This window comes from Cherax quadricarinatus, chromosome 3 (assembly GCF_038502225.1).
Source record: "Cherax quadricarinatus isolate ZL_2023a chromosome 3, ASM3850222v1, whole genome shotgun sequence".
NCBI lineage: Eukaryota > Metazoa > Arthropoda > Malacostraca > Decapoda > Parastacidae > Cherax > Cherax quadricarinatus.
Window position 1 is genome coordinate 55,681,030 of NC_091294.1, and position 18,394 is coordinate 55,699,423.

Below are 18,394 nucleotides of genomic sequence, written 5' to 3' on the forward strand. Positions count from 1 at the left end.
GGCAACGGGCATCACGGCGATCGGATAAGGATGGAACGTTTGCTTCTGCATAGAGGCTCTTGACAGGGGAAGAGTGAAAAGCACCAAGGCATAAACGTAATCCTTGGTGATGAATGGGGTTAAGGCTAGAGAGAGTAGCAGGAGATGCCGCTGAATAGATCTGGTCACCATAATCAAGTTTCGATAAAATAAGGGTGGAATGTAGGCGAAGGAGGGTTCGACGATCAGCTCCCCATGAAAGATGAGCAAGGGTTTTAAGAAGGTTCAGCCGGCTGTGACAAGTTGTCTTCAGAGAGGTAATGTGAGGTTTCCAGGATAACCTACGATCAAAGAGGAGGCCCAGAAACTTGACTGTATCACGTTCAGGGATACGGGAGCCATAGAGGTACAAAGGATGATCGGAGATGACAGAGCGTCTAGTGAAAGTGATTTGGTGGGTTTTAGTGCTGGAAAATTTAAACCCACGTGTGGTGGCCCAATTGGAAACACGGTCGACTGCATGTTGGAGAGAAACAGTAATGAGGTGACAGTCAGCGCCTGCACAGGCAATAGCGAAGTCATCAACATAGAGTGATGACCAAATATTTGATGGAAGACTAGAGGCCAAATCATTAATAGCAAGGAGAAAAAGTGTTGTGCTCAGAATACATCCCTGGGGGACACCTTCAGCTTGGATAAAGTCCGGGGAGAGCACATTATTAACCCGAACACGGAAATGCCTGTCAGTTAAAAAGTTCTTAAGGAAGGATGGTAGATTGCCTCGAAGGCCTAAGGAGTGGGCTTGGGCTAAAATATTATACCTCCAAGTTGTGTCATATGCCTTCTCAAGGTCAAAAAATATGGCAATAACTGAGTGGTTATTCGCAAAGGCATTACGAACATACGTATCCAAGCGTAGTAAGGGGTCTATGGTAGAACGTCCCTTACGAAAGCCATATTGACGAGTGGAGAGACTGTTGTGTGTCTCTAAATACCACACTAAACGTCTATTACTAGGCATTCCATTACTTTGCAAACTGCACTGGTAAGAGCAATAGGACGATAGTGGGAGTTTTTATGTCCCGTAGTGCCTGGTTTGCGGAAAGGGAGAACAACGGCGGATTTCCACAGCTGTGGAAGAACTCCTTGTGACCAAATAAGATTGTAAAGGCGTAATAGGACTGCAAGGGCTGACTGATGTAAATGTTGTAGCATACGAATATGAATGTCGTCGGGCCCAGCTGCCGATGATCGACAAGCTGAGAGTGTTGCCTCCAGTTCTTGAAGTGTAAAAGGCACATTATACTGTTCTTCTCTGAGAGAAGAAAAGTCCAAGGGTGCTAACTCTCTGGCAGACTTTGAGGAAAGAAATGAGGGGCATAGATGAAGTCCCTGAGAAATACGGACCAGATGATTGCCAATTTCATTGGCAACATCTAGTGGGTTTGCTATATCAACACCGGCAACCCGCAGAACAGGAGCCGGGTCAGGAGAATATTTACCACTCAGTTTTCGTACTTTTTTCCAGACTGCACTCATAGAGGAAGCAGAGGTGATGGTGGAGACATAATCTCGCCAGCAAGTGCGTTTAGCATCACAGATGACACGGCGAGCGATCGCACGCTTCTGTTTAAAATCAAGGAGTCGCTCTGTGGTTCTATTGTACCGGTACCTGCCCCATGCAGCGCGTTTCAAACGTACTGCACGAGCACAAGCAGGAGACCACCAAGGCACGCATTTCTGAGAATGCCTGCCCGAAGTTTGGGGTATAGAATGAGAAGCTGCGGTGAAAACGGAGGATGAGAAGAAGTGTAAAAGCTCATCGATGGAGGACGAAGAAGGAACCTCTTTAAAAACAGTTAGGTGTGAGTAAAGGTTCCAATTTGCCCAATTAAATTGCCAGCGTGGGGTGCGAAGAGGTGGTGAATATGAAGGGGAAGTAAGAACGATTTGGAAATGATCACTGTCATGTAAGTCCGGGAGAACAGACCAAGTGAAGTCTAATGCAGCGGAGGAAGAGCAGACTGAAAGATCGATGCAAGAGAGAGTATGAGTCCGAGGATCAAAATGGGTGTAAGTACCTGTATTTAAAACATGGAGGGGGTGGGTGGCAAGAAAAGCCTCTAACTGAATTCCACGGGAATCACAGTGAGACCCCCCCCCCCAGAGGAAATGGTGGGCATTAAAATCACCAAGTAACAGAATCGGTGGCGGTAATGACGAAACAAGGAAGGCAAAATCCGGAATAGATAATGCCCGAGAAGGAGAGAGATATAAAGAACAGAGCGTATACCACCTATGTAAGTGGATACGGGCTGCTGTGTAATGCAGCGAAGTATGAACAAATAGCTGATGATACGGAATATCAGTGCGGAGAAGAAGGGCACTTTCATTAAAGGTCCCATCAGGAAAAGGATCTGAAGAATACAATAAATTATAGCCTGAGATGTGAGAAATAACAGCAGAGTGTAATTTAGGTTCCTGTAAGCAAACACCAACAGGGGCAAACTGGGAGAGTAACATCTGAAGCTCACCCCGATTACCCCTGAGGCCGCGTATATTCCACTGTAAATAGGCCATGATTGGCAATGATAAAGATACTTGAAATCTGCAGGTAAGGGTTCCTACGGACTAGAAGGGTTAGAAAAGTCCACATGCGGAGGCAGTGGAAAACGTTCAAGCAGCGAAGGAACGGTGCGCTGTGAAGAAAGGAGTTGCGCAGATGGAGCAGAGGAGAGAGAAAGAGCGGAAGGTGGATCAGTGTCCATTGATGGTTTGGTCTCTGCAATATATTCAGAGATTGCTTCAAGTGTTTCAGAATTCAGAGATGTTGTATGGGAGACAATATTGGGAATGGTAGGGGGAGGATGAGTAAAGATTGGAACTGTATTGGACTGTACCAAGGTAGGGGGGGGCGAAAGGGTGGAGGGAACTGGAGAAGCATGGCAGGGGACAGAAGAGGCAGGAACCTGGGAGGTGGCAGAAGAGGAAGAAACTTGGGAGGGAACAGGGGAGGAAGGTACAGTACGAGGAGGAGGGTGAACCTCTACACTTGTAACTGAGCCAGTGGGAGGGGAAGAACCAGGGACAGAGACAGGGAGGGTAAAATGAGGAGGTGGAAGATGGGTAGGAGGTGTTAACGGACCTTTTTTTGACTTTGAGAAGTAGAGGGACGATTGGGAGGAGGTGTCGTACGAGGTCTCGTCGATACTGAGGCTTGTGAGAGAGAACTCGAAGAAGCGAGATTAGACTGAGGCGTTGAAGTAGGGACGTCTGAGCCGAGGACAGCAAAAGGATTAGATACAGGAGTGATTATGGGAGAGGTAACCACAAAGGTGGGTGTAGAAGATGGGATACCAGAAGTGGGGGGACGTTTTGAAACACGGGAATAAGAAACACGTGGGAGTCTCCCTTGGAGGCGGAGATGAGAAACTGCCATGGCATAAGGGAGACCTTCTGTCTCTTTGAGGTAACGGATTTCCCGCTCGTTTAAATAGACCTGACAACGGCGAGAGTACGAAGGGTGAGCCTCATGACAGTTAAGGCAAGAGGGAGATCGATTGCAAGACGTATTAGAATGGTCATCGGCACCACAGACTGGGCATTCGGCGATAGATCTGCAATATTTCGCTGGATGGCCAAATCGCCAGCAATTTCTACACTGTTGTGGTGTAGGGATCACCTTTCGAACTTGTAACCGATGTCCTGCTATATAGACTGAGGATGGGAGTTCTCGGCTGTCAAAAGTTAAACGAGTCACATTGCTAGGGTATCGTCTCCGCCCACGGGCAGGAAGAACGTAAGTGTCTACCTTGAGGATTGGGAGATCTTGGAGTTCCAGCTGTTCAAGAATGTCAGTGCCACATGTCTGAAAATTTTGTTGAACTATGGTATGGGGCAGAATGACGGTACCACTACAAGAATTGAGGGAATGATGTTTTTCAAGAGTGACAGGAACAGTATCGATATGGGAAAGACGAGAGAGCTCATGAGCCTGGGTAGCATTCTGTATGGTAATGATGCGCGTACCGCTCTTAAGAGCATGAAAAGAAATATCTTTACCAACATGGCGTAGGAGTGCCTTGCCAATATGTACTATGGTCAGAAAGATAGGTAGTAGAGGAAGTTGGTCGTAAAGTGAAGAATTTAGTCCATTGTTCAGTCTGAAACTGAGCGTGGAAAGGTAGTGAAGGACGTGTCGATCGTTTCTGAGAAGAACGAGAAGGTGGAGAAGTATCATCAGCAGGTAATTGTCATTGGCGTTTAGGCGTGGGACCAGAGTTGGTCCGACGTGGAACGGGTCGGCGATTTGAAAATTGCCGCACCGTAGAGGGAGAGGCCGGAAGCATAGTCAGAGGAGAGCGAAGGTCCGATAAATCGAAGGAGTCAGTCGAGGCCTCAGTACCTGAAGCGGGTGACGAAACAGCACCGGCAATAGGTACAGAGGTATGAGGAATGTCTGAAGAGTGGTCCAAAGACGAGGCGGGGTCAGAACGGGGTGCGGTATCAAGAAGGGGCCCGGGGGTACCAGGTTCATGGACTAGGGCTGCCATGGTTAGGTTACTTCTTTCTTTTTGTTTTTAAGAAAAAAAAAGAAAGAAGAAAATAAAAATAAAAAAAAAGAATAAAAAAAGGGGGGGACCGGGGAGGGATAGTTCCTAGGAGGAATGAAAGGGCCAGAAATCTCCCTCCGCGCCCAAGAGGACCTCAGCACCGCAAGTAGCGCAGATGCAGCATGGAACCCGTGCCATACCCTACCCATCATGCTAGTAAACTAACAATCCGGGATAGCAACCTCACATCTGCCGAGCTACCTCAGTGGAAAAAAAAGAGGGCGGCCGGATATCCGCCACAAAGCATACCTCCTTCGGCCACCACCCCCGGAATCCGAAAGGTGGCTTCCAGAGATACACTCGTCGCCCGAAAGACACCCAAAGCTACTCCGGGATACCGGAGAGGGATCGGGACATCCCCAGGCGATCCAGATTCCACGGCAAACTACGCCACCGCTAAGAACTTCAACGGAATGGGATGGACCCTGGTATCTTTTCCCCTACCTAGGAACTAGCGCGCCTGTGGGAGAAATCCCAAAGGACAAAAAGAGGAAGGGCAAAAGGGAGGGGTGGGGAGGAGGAGGAGGAAAGGAAAAAGGGGAGGATGGGATAGGGGAGGGGAGATTGGGGGGTAATTAGGTTCGGTCTGAGGAAGAAGACCGATAGGGCTAATTCCTCAGACCAAGAGCCTCTTCACCACGCCAAGGAGCCCCCCTTGAAGAGGTCTGGCCAAAATACTGTCCCAGTTTTTGGCCGTCATTTCGGAAATCAGCCGTATTGGACGCGTAATGTTAGTCACCCTTGGGCACATTAAATGTCTTATTTTAGGTTAATATAGAAATTTTCACTAATCCATATACAGTAGACCATTGTTTAACACGATTTTGTCTTGCATGTTTTTTTGTTATAGCACGATTGAAGAAGTGCGGCATATCTTTATTTAACACTTTGTAAAATTAGTTTAACACGGTTGCGTGAGGGGAAAAAATTTTGAGCACGTGGTTGCCCACTGGGTGGGATGGTCTGTGCGTTAGTGGGTTACACCACTGTGTCAATGGAGGAGACCTATCGCCATCCCCTGCCTCCCTAAGCCACCCACACCACCCTCATCATCAAGTGTTTAATGCTGATGAGACAAGTGTCAGCAAGAGAAAAGTGCACTGGGCTTCAAGACAACAAAGGATTGCTTCACCTTGCTCCTTTGCAGTAATGCGGCAGGTGATTTCAAATGTAAGCCCATGGTTATTTACTGCTCTAAGAATCCTTGTGCTATGAAAGGTGTAGATAAAAACACCTTACCAATAATTTGTAGGTCAAACTAGTCAGCATGGATGACAGAGGAAACATTTATTGACTGATTTAAGCATCACTTTATTCCTCAAGTCAAGTTTTACCTGCACAGCAAGAACCTTGCATTCAAGGCTCTCTTCATTCTTGATAATTCCTGCACTCATCCACAAGCTTTGCTGGACGTGACCCCACATGTAAAACTTGTATTTTTACCTCCAAATACAACATCTCTAATACAACCACTGGATCGGGGAGTTATTAAGTCATTCAAGTGTAACTACACAAAAAAGGCTATGAAAAAACTAGTTACATCAATGGACTCTGCCTCCAACCTGGCAGTACCAAGCTTCTGGAATAAATTCAACATTGCAGATACCATCAGCTATGCTAGAAGTGCATGGAATGAAGTGCCCCAATCAACATTAAATGCAGTCTGGGGAAATTTATGGCCTTCTGTAGTTAATTCTTTCACTGGTTTTCCCTTGCTTGAGAGTCAGGTTCAGGAAATTGTTCAGCTGGCAAGATTACCAGGTGATGGTTTTGAAGATATGAATGAAGATGTGAATGAGCTCTTGGATGATGAAGACAGGAGTCCAGTGGAAATGTTGGCAGAGCTCGATGGACAGATACAAGGGAGGGAGATAACAGAAGAAGATGAAGAACTTGAAGAAAAACAGTTAACATTGCAGCAGTTACGTGAGCAGTTCTATGTTGCTGCTAAACTAGTAGACTTTTTCCCTGAAGAGGATCTTGACAAATCTAGAAGCAGTGCTTTGAAACGGGGTCTAGACCAGCTGATGATGCCTTACCATCAGCTGTATAATGTACTGCAGGGTAAAAGAGCCCAGAGATCCATTACAGAATTTATGCACGCTCCAATACAACCATCGACTTCAGTACCAGAACCTTTACTATCCACTTCTGCCGACAACGAACAACCATCCACCTCAGCCCAGTAGGGCCACACCATCCATATCCACTCTCTATACAATCATCCACAAACACCATTACTCACAATTTAAGGTAAGAAATACTATTGCATTTGTATTCTTAAGCAGTAATATATCATGACAATGCACTACAATTACATATTCACTTTTATTTTTTAAGATCTGGAGGTTTAAAAAAAAAAGTTGTTTGGCTTTTTGGGGGCTACCAGGAACGTAATCCATTTTTCCCATAAGTTCTTCAGTTTGTCTAACACAGTTTTGTCTAACACTGCATTTTCAGGAACATAACTACCGTGTTAAACGATGGTCTACTGCATGATATTTTCTTCAAAATTATACAAGAAACACGTTACATAGTACAGTGGACCCTCGGTTATCGGCCAACTCGGTTATGGCTGTTTTTTTGGCTGAAATTATATTCTGGTTATCGGCCGTTATTTCGCTTATCGGCCATATTGGATGCATTCACCCGCCCACCAACCAGCCCCTCACGTGTTCGTGAGTCAGTATGGCTGTGTCTCTGGGTGAGTGAGGAAACTTCTGCTCATTCATCCAAACATTTCACTATAATCCATTTTGTTGTGTGGTTACTGATTGAGTGCATCTGCAAAATAAGCAACCATGCGCCCCAAAAAAGTTCCTAGAGTTCCTTTGGTAAAGAAAGTGAGAAACATGATGAAATTTAAGAAAAAAGTTGTTGAAAAGTATGAGAGTGGTGTTCGAGTGCTAGAACTTGCCAGGATATATGAAAAATCAAAATCAACAATCATTTCCATCCTGGCAAAGAAAGTAGAAATCAAGGAAACTAATGTTGCAAAAGGGAGTTTAGCAGGGAGGCGAGGAGCATAGCAGGCAGGCAGGGAGTGTAGCAAAGAGGCAGGGAGTGTAGCAGGCATGTAGGGATTGTAGCAGGGAGGCAGGAAGTGTAGCAGGCATGCAGGGAGTATAGCATGCAGGGAGTGTAGCAGGGAGGCAGGGAGTGTAGCATGCATGTAGGGAGCATAGCAGGCAGGGAGGGAAGTAACCTCAGAGAGGGTTTTGATACCTCAAGTCCTTATGGAGGGAGATTCCCCTTCCAAACAATAAGAAGTCCTCCCTCTCTCCTCCTCCCTGTCTTCCATACACCAACAACAGTCCTCAATAAAGGTATGTAATAGTGATCTGAATATTCATTAATTTATTTTATTTAGTTCTCACTGTTTTGTGTATGTAAAACTATACTTAATCTTTAAAAAAATTATTTTTTTGTTAATATTTCTGGGTGTCCGGACCGGATTAATTGTATTTACATTAATTCTTATGGGAAATATTATTTTGGTTTTAGGTTGACCTTCTGGAACGGATTACAGCCGATAACCGAGGGTCCACTGTATATAAAACCATGCAATGTTTATATGCGATTTAAGTTTAATAATAATCGCTCCTGGGCACATTAAATGTCTTATTTTAGGTTAATATAGACATTTTCATTAGTCCATCTATGATATTTTCTTCAAAATTATGTAAGAAACGCGTTACATAGCATATATCATATAAACATAGCACATAAACATGCAATGTTTATATGCTATCGAGTAGTGAGTACTGGCAAATCAAGGAGGGAGGAGGGTGGAGGGAAAACATTACGTTTTCTGATTCAGTGTTAGAGAAAACTGTGAATCTGGCGTCTGTCTGGTCCTTCTAAACACTAACACTCTCTCTCTTTTTCATAAGCGTTTGTTTACAATTTTCGGCATGAATTATTCATTGCACTTCTCCCTAATGAATGTACTGTGGCACTATCAAAGCCCTAGATTGGGCTTTGATAACTGAAGTCCTTATAGAGGGGGATTCCCAACTCCCTTTCCGCTCCTCGCCTTCTTCAAACGTCAACAAGAGTCTTCAATAAAGGTACATATATAATGTTCATTTATCATTAAAATTTGCACTTTATATTTATTTTTCATTGTTTTGTGCATGTAAAACTATAGTTATTCTCTATAAAATGTATTTTTTGTTAATACAGTAGACCCCCGCATACCGTTGGCATCACATAACGATTAATCCTCATACCGCTTGCTTTAATCGCAAAAATTTTGCCTCGCATACCGCTTAAAAACCCGCTCACCGATTTTCGTCTGAGACGCGTCCAATGTGCGCCCTCAGCCAGCCTCACATGTGCCGCCAGTGGCATTGTTTACCAGCCAGCCTCCGCGGTAACATCCAAGCATACAATCGGAATATTTCGTATTATTACAGTGTTTTCGGTGCTTTTTCTGGAAAATAAGTGACCATGGGCCCCAAGAAAGCTTCTAGTGCCAACCCTACAGCAATAAGGGTGAGAATTCCAATAGAGATGAAGAAAGAGATCATTGATAAGTATGAAAGTGGAGTGCGTATCGCCGACCTGGTCAGGTTGTACAAGAAACCCCAATCAACCATCGCTACTATTGTGGGCACCAGAAAGGCAATCAAGGAAGCTGTTCTTGCCAAAGGTTTAACTGTGTTTTCGAAACAAAGATCGCAAGTGATGGAAGATGTTGAGAGACTTATTGGTGTGGATAAATGAAAAACAGCTAGCAGGAGATAGCGTCTCTCAAGCGATCATAAGCGAAAAGGCTAGGAAGTTGCATGAGGATTTAATTAAAAAAATGCCTGCAACTAGTGCTGATGTGAGTGAATTTAAGGCCAGCAAAGGTTGGTTTGAGAGATTTAAGAAGCGTAGTGGTATACATAGTGTGATAAGGCATGGTGAGGCTGCCAGTTCGGACCACAAAGTGGCTGAAAAATATGTGCATGAATTCAAGGAGTACATAGAGACTGAAGGACTGAAACCTGAACAAGTGTTTAATTGTGATGAAACAGGCCTGTTTTGGAAGAAAATGCCAAGCAGGACCTACATTACTCAGGAGGAAAAGGCACTCCCAGGACATAAGCCTATGAAAGACAGGCTTACTTTGTTGATGTGTTCCAATGCTACTGGTGATTGCAAAGTTAAGCCTTTATTAGTGTATCACTCTGAAACTCCCAGAGCGTTCAGGCAAAAGAATGTCCTCAAGGAGAATTTGTGTGTGCTGTGGAGGGCAAACAGTAAGGCATGGGTCACTAGGGACTTTTTCTATGACTGGTTACACCATGCATTTGCCCCCAATGTGAAAGATTACCTAACTGAAAAGAAATTAGAATTTAAGTGCCTCCTGGTGTTAGACAATGCCCCTGGTCATCCTACAGACGTGGCAGAGCGACTTTATGGGGACAAGAATTTCATTAACATCAAGTTTTTGCCTCCTAATACCACTCCTCTCCTGCAGCCCATGGACCAGCAGGTTATTGCAAACTTCAAAAAACTGTACACAAAAGCTCTGTTTGAAAGGTGCTTTGTAGTGACCTCAGAAACTCAACTGACTCTAAGAGAATTTTGGAGAGAGCACTTTAATATCCTCAATTGTGTAAACCTTATAGGTAAGGCTTGGGAGGGAGTGACTAAGAAGACCTTGAACTCTGCTTGGAAGAAACTGTGGCCAGAATGTGTAGACAAAAGGGATTTTGAAGGGTTTGAGGCTAACCCTGAGAGGATTATGCCAGTTGAGGAATCCATTGTGGTATTGGGAAAGTCCTTGGGGTTGGAGGTTAGTGGGGAGGATGTGGAAGAGTTGGTGGAGGAGGACAATGAAGAACTAACCACTGATGAGCTGATAGATCAACTTCAACAGCAAGAGGCCAGACCTGAGGAAACTGGTTCAGAGGAGGGGAGAGAGAAATTGAAGAAGTTGCCTACTACAAAGATTAAGGAAATGTGTGCAAAGTGGCTTGAAGTGCAAACATTTTTTGATGAAAATCACCCTGACACAGCTATTGCAAGCCGTGTTGGCAACCTGTACACTGACAATGTTGTGAAACACTTTAGGGAAGTCATAAAGGAACGAGAGGTACAGGCCACTATGGACAGATATGTTGTGCGAAAGAAGTCCAGTGACTCTGAAGCTGGTCCTAGTGGCATTAAAAGAAGAAGGGAAGTAACCCCAGAAAAGGACTCGACACCTCAAGTCTTAATGGAAGGGGATTCCCCTTCTAAACACTAATACTCTCTCTCCCCTCCTCCCATCCCATCAATCATCACCAGATCTTCAATAAAAGTAAGTGTCATGTAAGTGTGCATGCCTTTTTCAGTTTGTGTGTATTAAAATTAACATTTCATGTGGTAAAAAATTTTTTTTTTCATACTTTTGGGTGTCTTGCACGGATTAATTTGATTTCCATTATTTCTTATGGGGAAAATTCATTCGCATACCGATTATTTCGCATACCAATGACCCCTCTTGCACGGATTAAAATCGGTATGCGGGGGTCCACTGTACTTTTGGGTGTCAAACGGATTAACTGGATTTACATTATTTCTCATGGGAAGTATTTTGGTTTTTGGCCTTTTCGAATTTAGGCCGACCTTATGGAATGGATTACAGCCAATAACCAAGGGTCCACTGTATTATATTCCTTTGTAAGACTATGTGTCATATCAAAAACATTATTATTATTATTATTATAAGAGGCAAGGAAGCAGTTTCAAGAGTACTGTAAGAAGAGAAGGTTAACAGATTACACCTGTCTTTTCTTTTCCAGAACTTTCCATACACATAAAGTGGGAGTTGTCACAGTTGCTCTTTGCTGATGACACTGTGCTCTTGGATGATTCTGAAGAGAAGTTTCAGAGGTTGGTGGATGAATTTGGTAGGGTATGTAAAAGAACTAAATTGAAAGTGAATACAGGAAAGAGTAAGGTTATGAGGATAACAAAAAGATTAGGTGACGAAAGATTGGATATCAGATTGGAGGGAGAGAGTATGGAGGAGGTGAATGTATTAGATATTTGGGAGTGGACGTGTCAGCGGATGGGTCTATGAAAGATGAGGTGAATCATAGAATTGATGAGGGGAAAAGGGTGAGCGGTGCACTTAGGAGTCTGTGGAGACAAAGAACTTTGTCCTTGGAGGCTAAGAGGGGAATGTATGAGAGTATAGTTTTACCAACGCTCTTATATGGGTGTGAAGCATGGGTGATGAATGTTGCAGCGAGGAGAAGGCTGGAGGCAGTGGAGATGTCATGTCTGAGGGCAATGTGTGGTGTGAATATAATGCAGAGAATTCATAGTTTGGAAGTTAGGAGGTGTGGGATTGCCAAAACTGTTATCCAGAGGGCTGAGGAAGGGTTGTTGAGGTGGTTCGGACATGTAGAGAGAATGGAGCGAAACAGAATGACTTCAAGAGTGTAACAGTCTGTAGTGGAAGGAAGGCGGGATAGGGGTCGGCCTAGGAAAGGTTGGAGGGAGGGGGTAAAGGAGGTTTTGTGTGCGAGGGGCTTGGACTTCCAGCGGGCATGCGTGAGCGTGTTTGATAGGAGTGAATGGAGACAAATGGTTTTTAATACTTGATGTGCTGTTGGAGTGTGAGCAAAGTAACATTTATGAAGGGATTCAGGGAAACTGGCAGGCCGGACTTGAGTCCTGGAGATGGGAAGTACAGTGCCTGCACTCTGAAGGAGGGGTGTTAATGTTGCAGTTTAAAAACTGTAGTGTAAAGCACCCTTCTGGCAAGACAGTGATGGAGTGAATGATGGTGAAAGTTTTTCTTTTTTGGGCCACCCTGCCTTGGTGGGAATCGGCGAGTGTGTTAATGGAGGCACTAAACCCATAGGGATCATATAACAACTGGGAAATGAAAGGCAATAAGGCTCAATCTGAGGTAAGGGAGACAGAGTCCAATTCTTTGCCTCCCTTATGTACAGAAGTTATGTCTCCACTGCTTAAGGTTTCTGGTATTTCACCTAGATTAATGCTCTTTCTCCAAAGGGTGGCGAATGCTCATGCTAGTGGTACTTTGCATTTTCTTATAAATACAGAATTCCACAAATCTGGTCCTGGTACTTAACCCCTTGAGGGTCCGTCCAGTAGTTCTACTGCTTTGAAGCCAGGGTCCAACACGAGCTGTGAGCAGTAAATTTGGGCTTAGATATGAGAGAATGGAGCAATGTGGTAAGTGTGCACCATATAAAACAAATCGTGCAGCACGCAGTGCATGAGAAAAAAAGACTGCGATTGTGTTTTTCGATTAAAACAGCGAATTTGCGGTGTTTTTTCAAATATTTTCTACGGTTGTATTTGCGGTTTCTTGGTCTCAATTGATAGAATGAAAGCTATACTACAGAAATAGAGATGATTTTGATTGGTCTTAGTACTGAAAATAACTTGAAACTGAGCTCAAAGTAGCAGAAATGTTCAATTTTTGCTGATGTTCAAGAGTAAACAAATAACATCATGTATCCCATACATGTCAGCTGGTGGGTCTAATGTGTGTTCACGAATGTGCTATATTACTTATACAATTATTACAATATTGCATAACAGGAAATCTATTTTTTGGTGGGAACAAAAATTCCTTATGTGAACAAAAATCACAGTGGAATTCATTTGTAAAGCCTGGAAATGTAACTAATAAACAAAGGAAATGTTATTTTAGCACTAGGAATGCCTGCATTGTTTATTCTGGACTCTTTTCTAAAACTGAAATACAGTGGAACCTCTGGTCATGAACGCTTCCGAACACAAATCGGTTCACAACCAAAAAATTAACCAAATTTTTACATCTGGTCATGAACACATAATCAGGTGCCGAACAAACACAGCCACACCAATTTTCACATTCCATGTCAATTTTCCCCACTTCCTGTTGTTTGTGTACAACTAACAAAGACCCTCTCCTCGTAGCCAGTTTCAGTCAGACGTGCGTTCATTCATTGTGAACACATGTTGTATTTCATGCATTTTTAATTCATTATGTTTTCTTGGCTATTTACAGTATGTTTTTTCTCGGTTAAAGGTTTTTTCTCTCTATTAACCCTTTGACTGTTTTGGTCGTATATATACGTCTTATGAGCCACCGTTTTTGACGTATATATACTCATAAATTCTAGTGGCTTCAAAAGCTGGTAGGCTCACATGTGAGAGAATGGGTCTGTGTGGTCAGTGTGCACCATATAAAAAAAAATCCTGCAGCACGCAGTGCATGAGAAAAAAAAAAACTCCGACTGTTTTTTTTAATTAAAATGCCGACTTTGTGGTCTATTTTCATATAGTATTTATGGTTGTATTCTCATTTTCTTGGTCTCATTTGATAGAATGGAAAACATATTATAGAAATAGAGGCGATTTTGATCGGGTTTACTATGAAAAAAACCTTGAAATGGAGCTCAAATAGGGGAAATGTTTGATTTTTGCCAATGTTCAAAAGTAAACAAATGATGTCACTTTCCAATAAATGTCCAAGTAGCCATTCTAATATGCAGTCATGAATGGGTTGACATTATTTATACAATTACTACAATATTGTAGTAGTCTGCATAACAGTAAATCTTCTATTTTTTGTTTGAATAAAAATTCAAAATAGAAAGCAAGAGTAATATCAGAGGGGCCTGGAGATGTGACTGATGAACAAAGAAAATGTTATTTTTGAGCCAGGAATGTCTGCATTGTTCATTCTGGACCCTATTTTGAAATTGTCATATTTTTTAATTTTCGTGAAATTGGCCAAATTGCAAATTTCTGACCACGTTATTAGGTAGCTGAAATCGGTAAATGGGCAGTTTCCTCATGCTTAATCGATAGAAAAGATGGAGTTCTAAAGAAATAGCTATGAGTTTGGTCAACTGGAACAATGAAATTAGCTGAAAATAGGGCTCAAAGTGGGCAAAATCGCCGATTCGTAAATATTGCCGAGGTCGCTAACTTCATGAGTGTAATTCCATCAGTTTTCCATCAAATTTCGTTCTTTTGGTGTCATTACCATCAGGAAAAGATTCTCTATCATTTCATAAGAAAAAAAAATTATTTACTTTTTTGGAAATTTTGCGACACTAGGAGATACCTCAGGATTTGGGGTTGCGACAGTCAAGGGGTTAAACTGTGCATTATTTTGTATAATTATTTTTTCTATGCTTGAAACTCAAAAGTTTACAGTGAACGGTTCATAGGGGTCTAGAACGGACTCGTGCAATGTTAGTTTTCTCTGTTGTTCAAGGTTATCTCAGTGTTATTTAAGGGTTTTACTAAATATTTAGTTTACTATTACACTGCACATTCTATAGTATAATTAACTATTGTTGTGCTAAAAAAAAAAAAAAAAAAAAAAAAAAAAAATAAAATATTTACACACAGTTCGCAGGAGTCTAGAACGGATTAATCGTGTTTACATACAATCCAATGGGGAAATTAGGTTCGGGTTACGACCAGAGTTTTGGAATGAATTATGGTTGTGACCAGAGGTTCCACCCTGCTATTTTGAATTTCATGTGAAACTGGCCAAATTATCAATTTCCGATCACTTTATTGGGTAACTGAGATAGTCGATTGGGTGACTTTTTGTGCTCAATCGATAAAATAGAAGTAATACTAGCAAAATAGCTAAGAATTTGGTCAACTGGAATAATGCAATTGGCTTAAAATGGGAGTCAAAGTGAACAAACTCACCGATGCATAAATATCGCTAACGCAGCAAAATTCACGAGAGCGTAATTTCGTCAACTTTCCATCAAATTTTATACTTTTTGTTTTATTACCTTCAGAAAAAGATTCTTTACCATTTTATAAGAATTTTTTTTTTCTTGAAAATTCTTGGACCCTGTGGACAAGTTTCAGATCAGGGGTCTGAACCCTGAAAGGGTTAATGAGTGGGCATGTTTTCTACTTCTTTTTCAAATTCTATAGGCCTAGTGCAATTTGTCAGTTATTTCGTGTGCATGGCTTTCAGATGTAATGAAAAAATTTCTGCATTCTCCACCCTCCTTTCGTTTAGTGAAGTGCTAAATATCGACTCATATTCTTAGAATTCTGTTCATTTCCTGTTCATTGACTGTGTATGAACCTCCTGTGATTAATTAACCCTTAACCCTTAAACGGTCCAAACGTATATATACGTTCTCTCGCGTAGCGCCCTAAACGTATACAGTAGGGCCCCACTTATATGGCAGGTTAGGTTCCAGGCTACCGCTGTAAAGCGAAAATTGCCGTAAAGTGGAACACCTTTTTTTCCCTTATAAATGTATACAAACACTAGATAACAAGTTTACACTAACATATATTAAGTTAGCAATAGAACTAGGCATCAAAAAACAATAAATAAGTACAATACACACATAGTGCACTCATTATTTACCTTAAAATATTTATAGTCTTAATCTAGGGTGAGACAAGTAGTATTTATTGTAAGAAATCAAGTGTGGTATGTATGGTAGTCAGCCGGGCTACCATACCAGGCCAACCCACCTACACATAATATTCTATTACATTTAAGCATCCCAGAGCGATAAAATGCATATACAGTTTACTCATTACTTACCTTAAAATATTTGTAGTCTTAATCTAGGGTGAGACAAGTAGTATTTATTTTAAGAAATCAAGTGTGGTATGTATGGTAGTCAGCTGAGCTACCATACCAGGCCAACCCACCCACACATATATTCTATGATATTTAACCCCTTCAGGGTCCAAGGTCCAAATCTGAAGTGGTGCCCCAGTGTCCAAGAATTTTCAAAAAAGAAATTTGTTATTTTTCTTATGAAATGGTAGAGAATCTTTTTGTGAAGGTAATAAAACAAAAAGTACGAAATTTGATGGAAAATTGACGAAATTATGCTCTCGCGAATTTTAATGGGTCAGTGATATTTACGAATCGGCGATTTTGCCGAATTTGACTCCCATTTTAGGCCAATTACAGTATTCCAGTCAACCAAATTCTTAGCTATTTCACTAGTATTACTTCTATTCTATCAATTGAGCACAAGAAATTGCCAAGTCAACTGTTTCAACTACAAATTAAAGTGATCGGAAATTGTTAATTTGGCCAATTTAACACAAAGTTCAAAATATTCCAATTTCAAAATAGGGTCCAAAATAAACAATGTAGGTATTCCTGGAACTAAACTAACATTTCCTCTGTTCATTAGTTACGTTTTGAGGCTTTACAAATAAATTTCATTTTGATTTTTTATTCACATAATGAATTTTTATTCACACCAAAAAATAGAAGATTTACTGTTATGCAATACTGTAATAATTGTATAAATATCATCACCATATTTGTGAATGCATATTAGACCCACCAGCTGGCGTGTATTAGACGTGTGAGGTCGTTTGTTTACTCTTGAATATCGGCAAAAATTTAACATTTCTGCTACTTTGAGCTCAGTTTCAAGCCATTTCCAGTGCTAAAACCAATCAAAATCATCTCTATTTCTGTAATATGTCTTCCATTCTATCAAATGAGACCAAGAAATCGCAAATACAACTATAAAAAACATACGAAAAAGCACTGCAAATTCGCTGTTTTAATCGAAAAATCATGATTTCAGTTTTTTTTCTCTTATTATACACAGTGTGCTGCAGGATCTGTTTTATGTGGTGCACACATACCACATAGATGTATTCTTTCATATCTAGGCCAAAATGTACCACTCACAGTTTATCAGAGTGAGCTGAGCTCATGACGTAGATCTACGGTTTGGACCCTGAACGTAAAGCCGTAGATCTACGGGATGGACCCTGAAAGGGTTAAGCATCCCAGAGCGATAAAATGCACTTATTACTTAAAATACAGTGGACCCCCGGTTTACGATATTATTTAATTCCTGAAGTATGTTCAGGTGCCAGTACTGAACAAATTTGTTCCCATAAGGAATATTGTGAATTAGATTAGTCCATTTCAGACCCCCAAACATACCCGTACAAATGCACCTACATAAATACACTTACATAATTGATCGCATTGGGAGGTGATCGTAAACCGGGGGTCCACTGTATTTGTAGTCTTAATGTAGGGTCAGGGGTGAGTAAACGAGATTAAACAAATAAATGAGAGAGTGGGAATGAGTGCATGAGAGAGGACAGGTGGAGAGTTATGTAAACAAACCAGGCAAACGTAAGTTTTGTAAACAAACAAAGTGTACACGTCTGGTTTGTGTACAAGTTACATTGTGTACAAGTTGTCTCTACATTGATACGGTAGAATAAATAAAGGAGAACACTCCCATTCTCAAGTAACACCATTTTTAGAAGAAATGACGCTCTGAGTGAAGGCAATGGAAATAAGTCACTTTTTTGGGTTATCCTAGGTTCTCTACACATATGCTGTTATTTATGATAATCTATGTAACTGTATTTGTGTATACCTGAATAAACTTACATACATACGAAAGGAATAATTTTCTACAGTTACCCCAGTAACACATTTTCTCCTATGTTAGATTAGAGAAAATGTTATTCTTGCCGTCACTTGAACAAGTTATCTGGCTACGACATCTCATATTTATGTTTATTTATTCTATTGTGGGGTGTATTTATCATTTTTATATGTTATGTATTATTTATTATTTTTTTTTTATTATCACACTGGCCGATTCCCACCAAGGCAGGGTGGCCCGAAAAAGAAAAACTTTCACCATCATTCACTCCATCACTGTCTTGCCAGAAGGGTGCTTTACACTACAGTTTTTAAACTGCAACATTAACACCCCTCCTTCAGAGTGCAGGCACGGTACTTCCCATCTCCAGGACTCAAGTCCGGCCTGCCGGTTTCCCTGAATCCCTTCATAAATGTT

At 41.6% G+C, this 18,394-nt stretch overlaps 1 protein-coding gene across 2 annotated transcripts in view; it reads right to left on the reverse strand.

Moving 5' to 3' along the window:
• The window catches only part of LOC128694295 (histone-lysine N-methyltransferase 2B-like), a 124,895-nt gene that overhangs the window by 23,919 nt on the left and 82,582 nt on the right, over nucleotides 1–18,394 (reverse strand). The window lies entirely within an intron of this gene.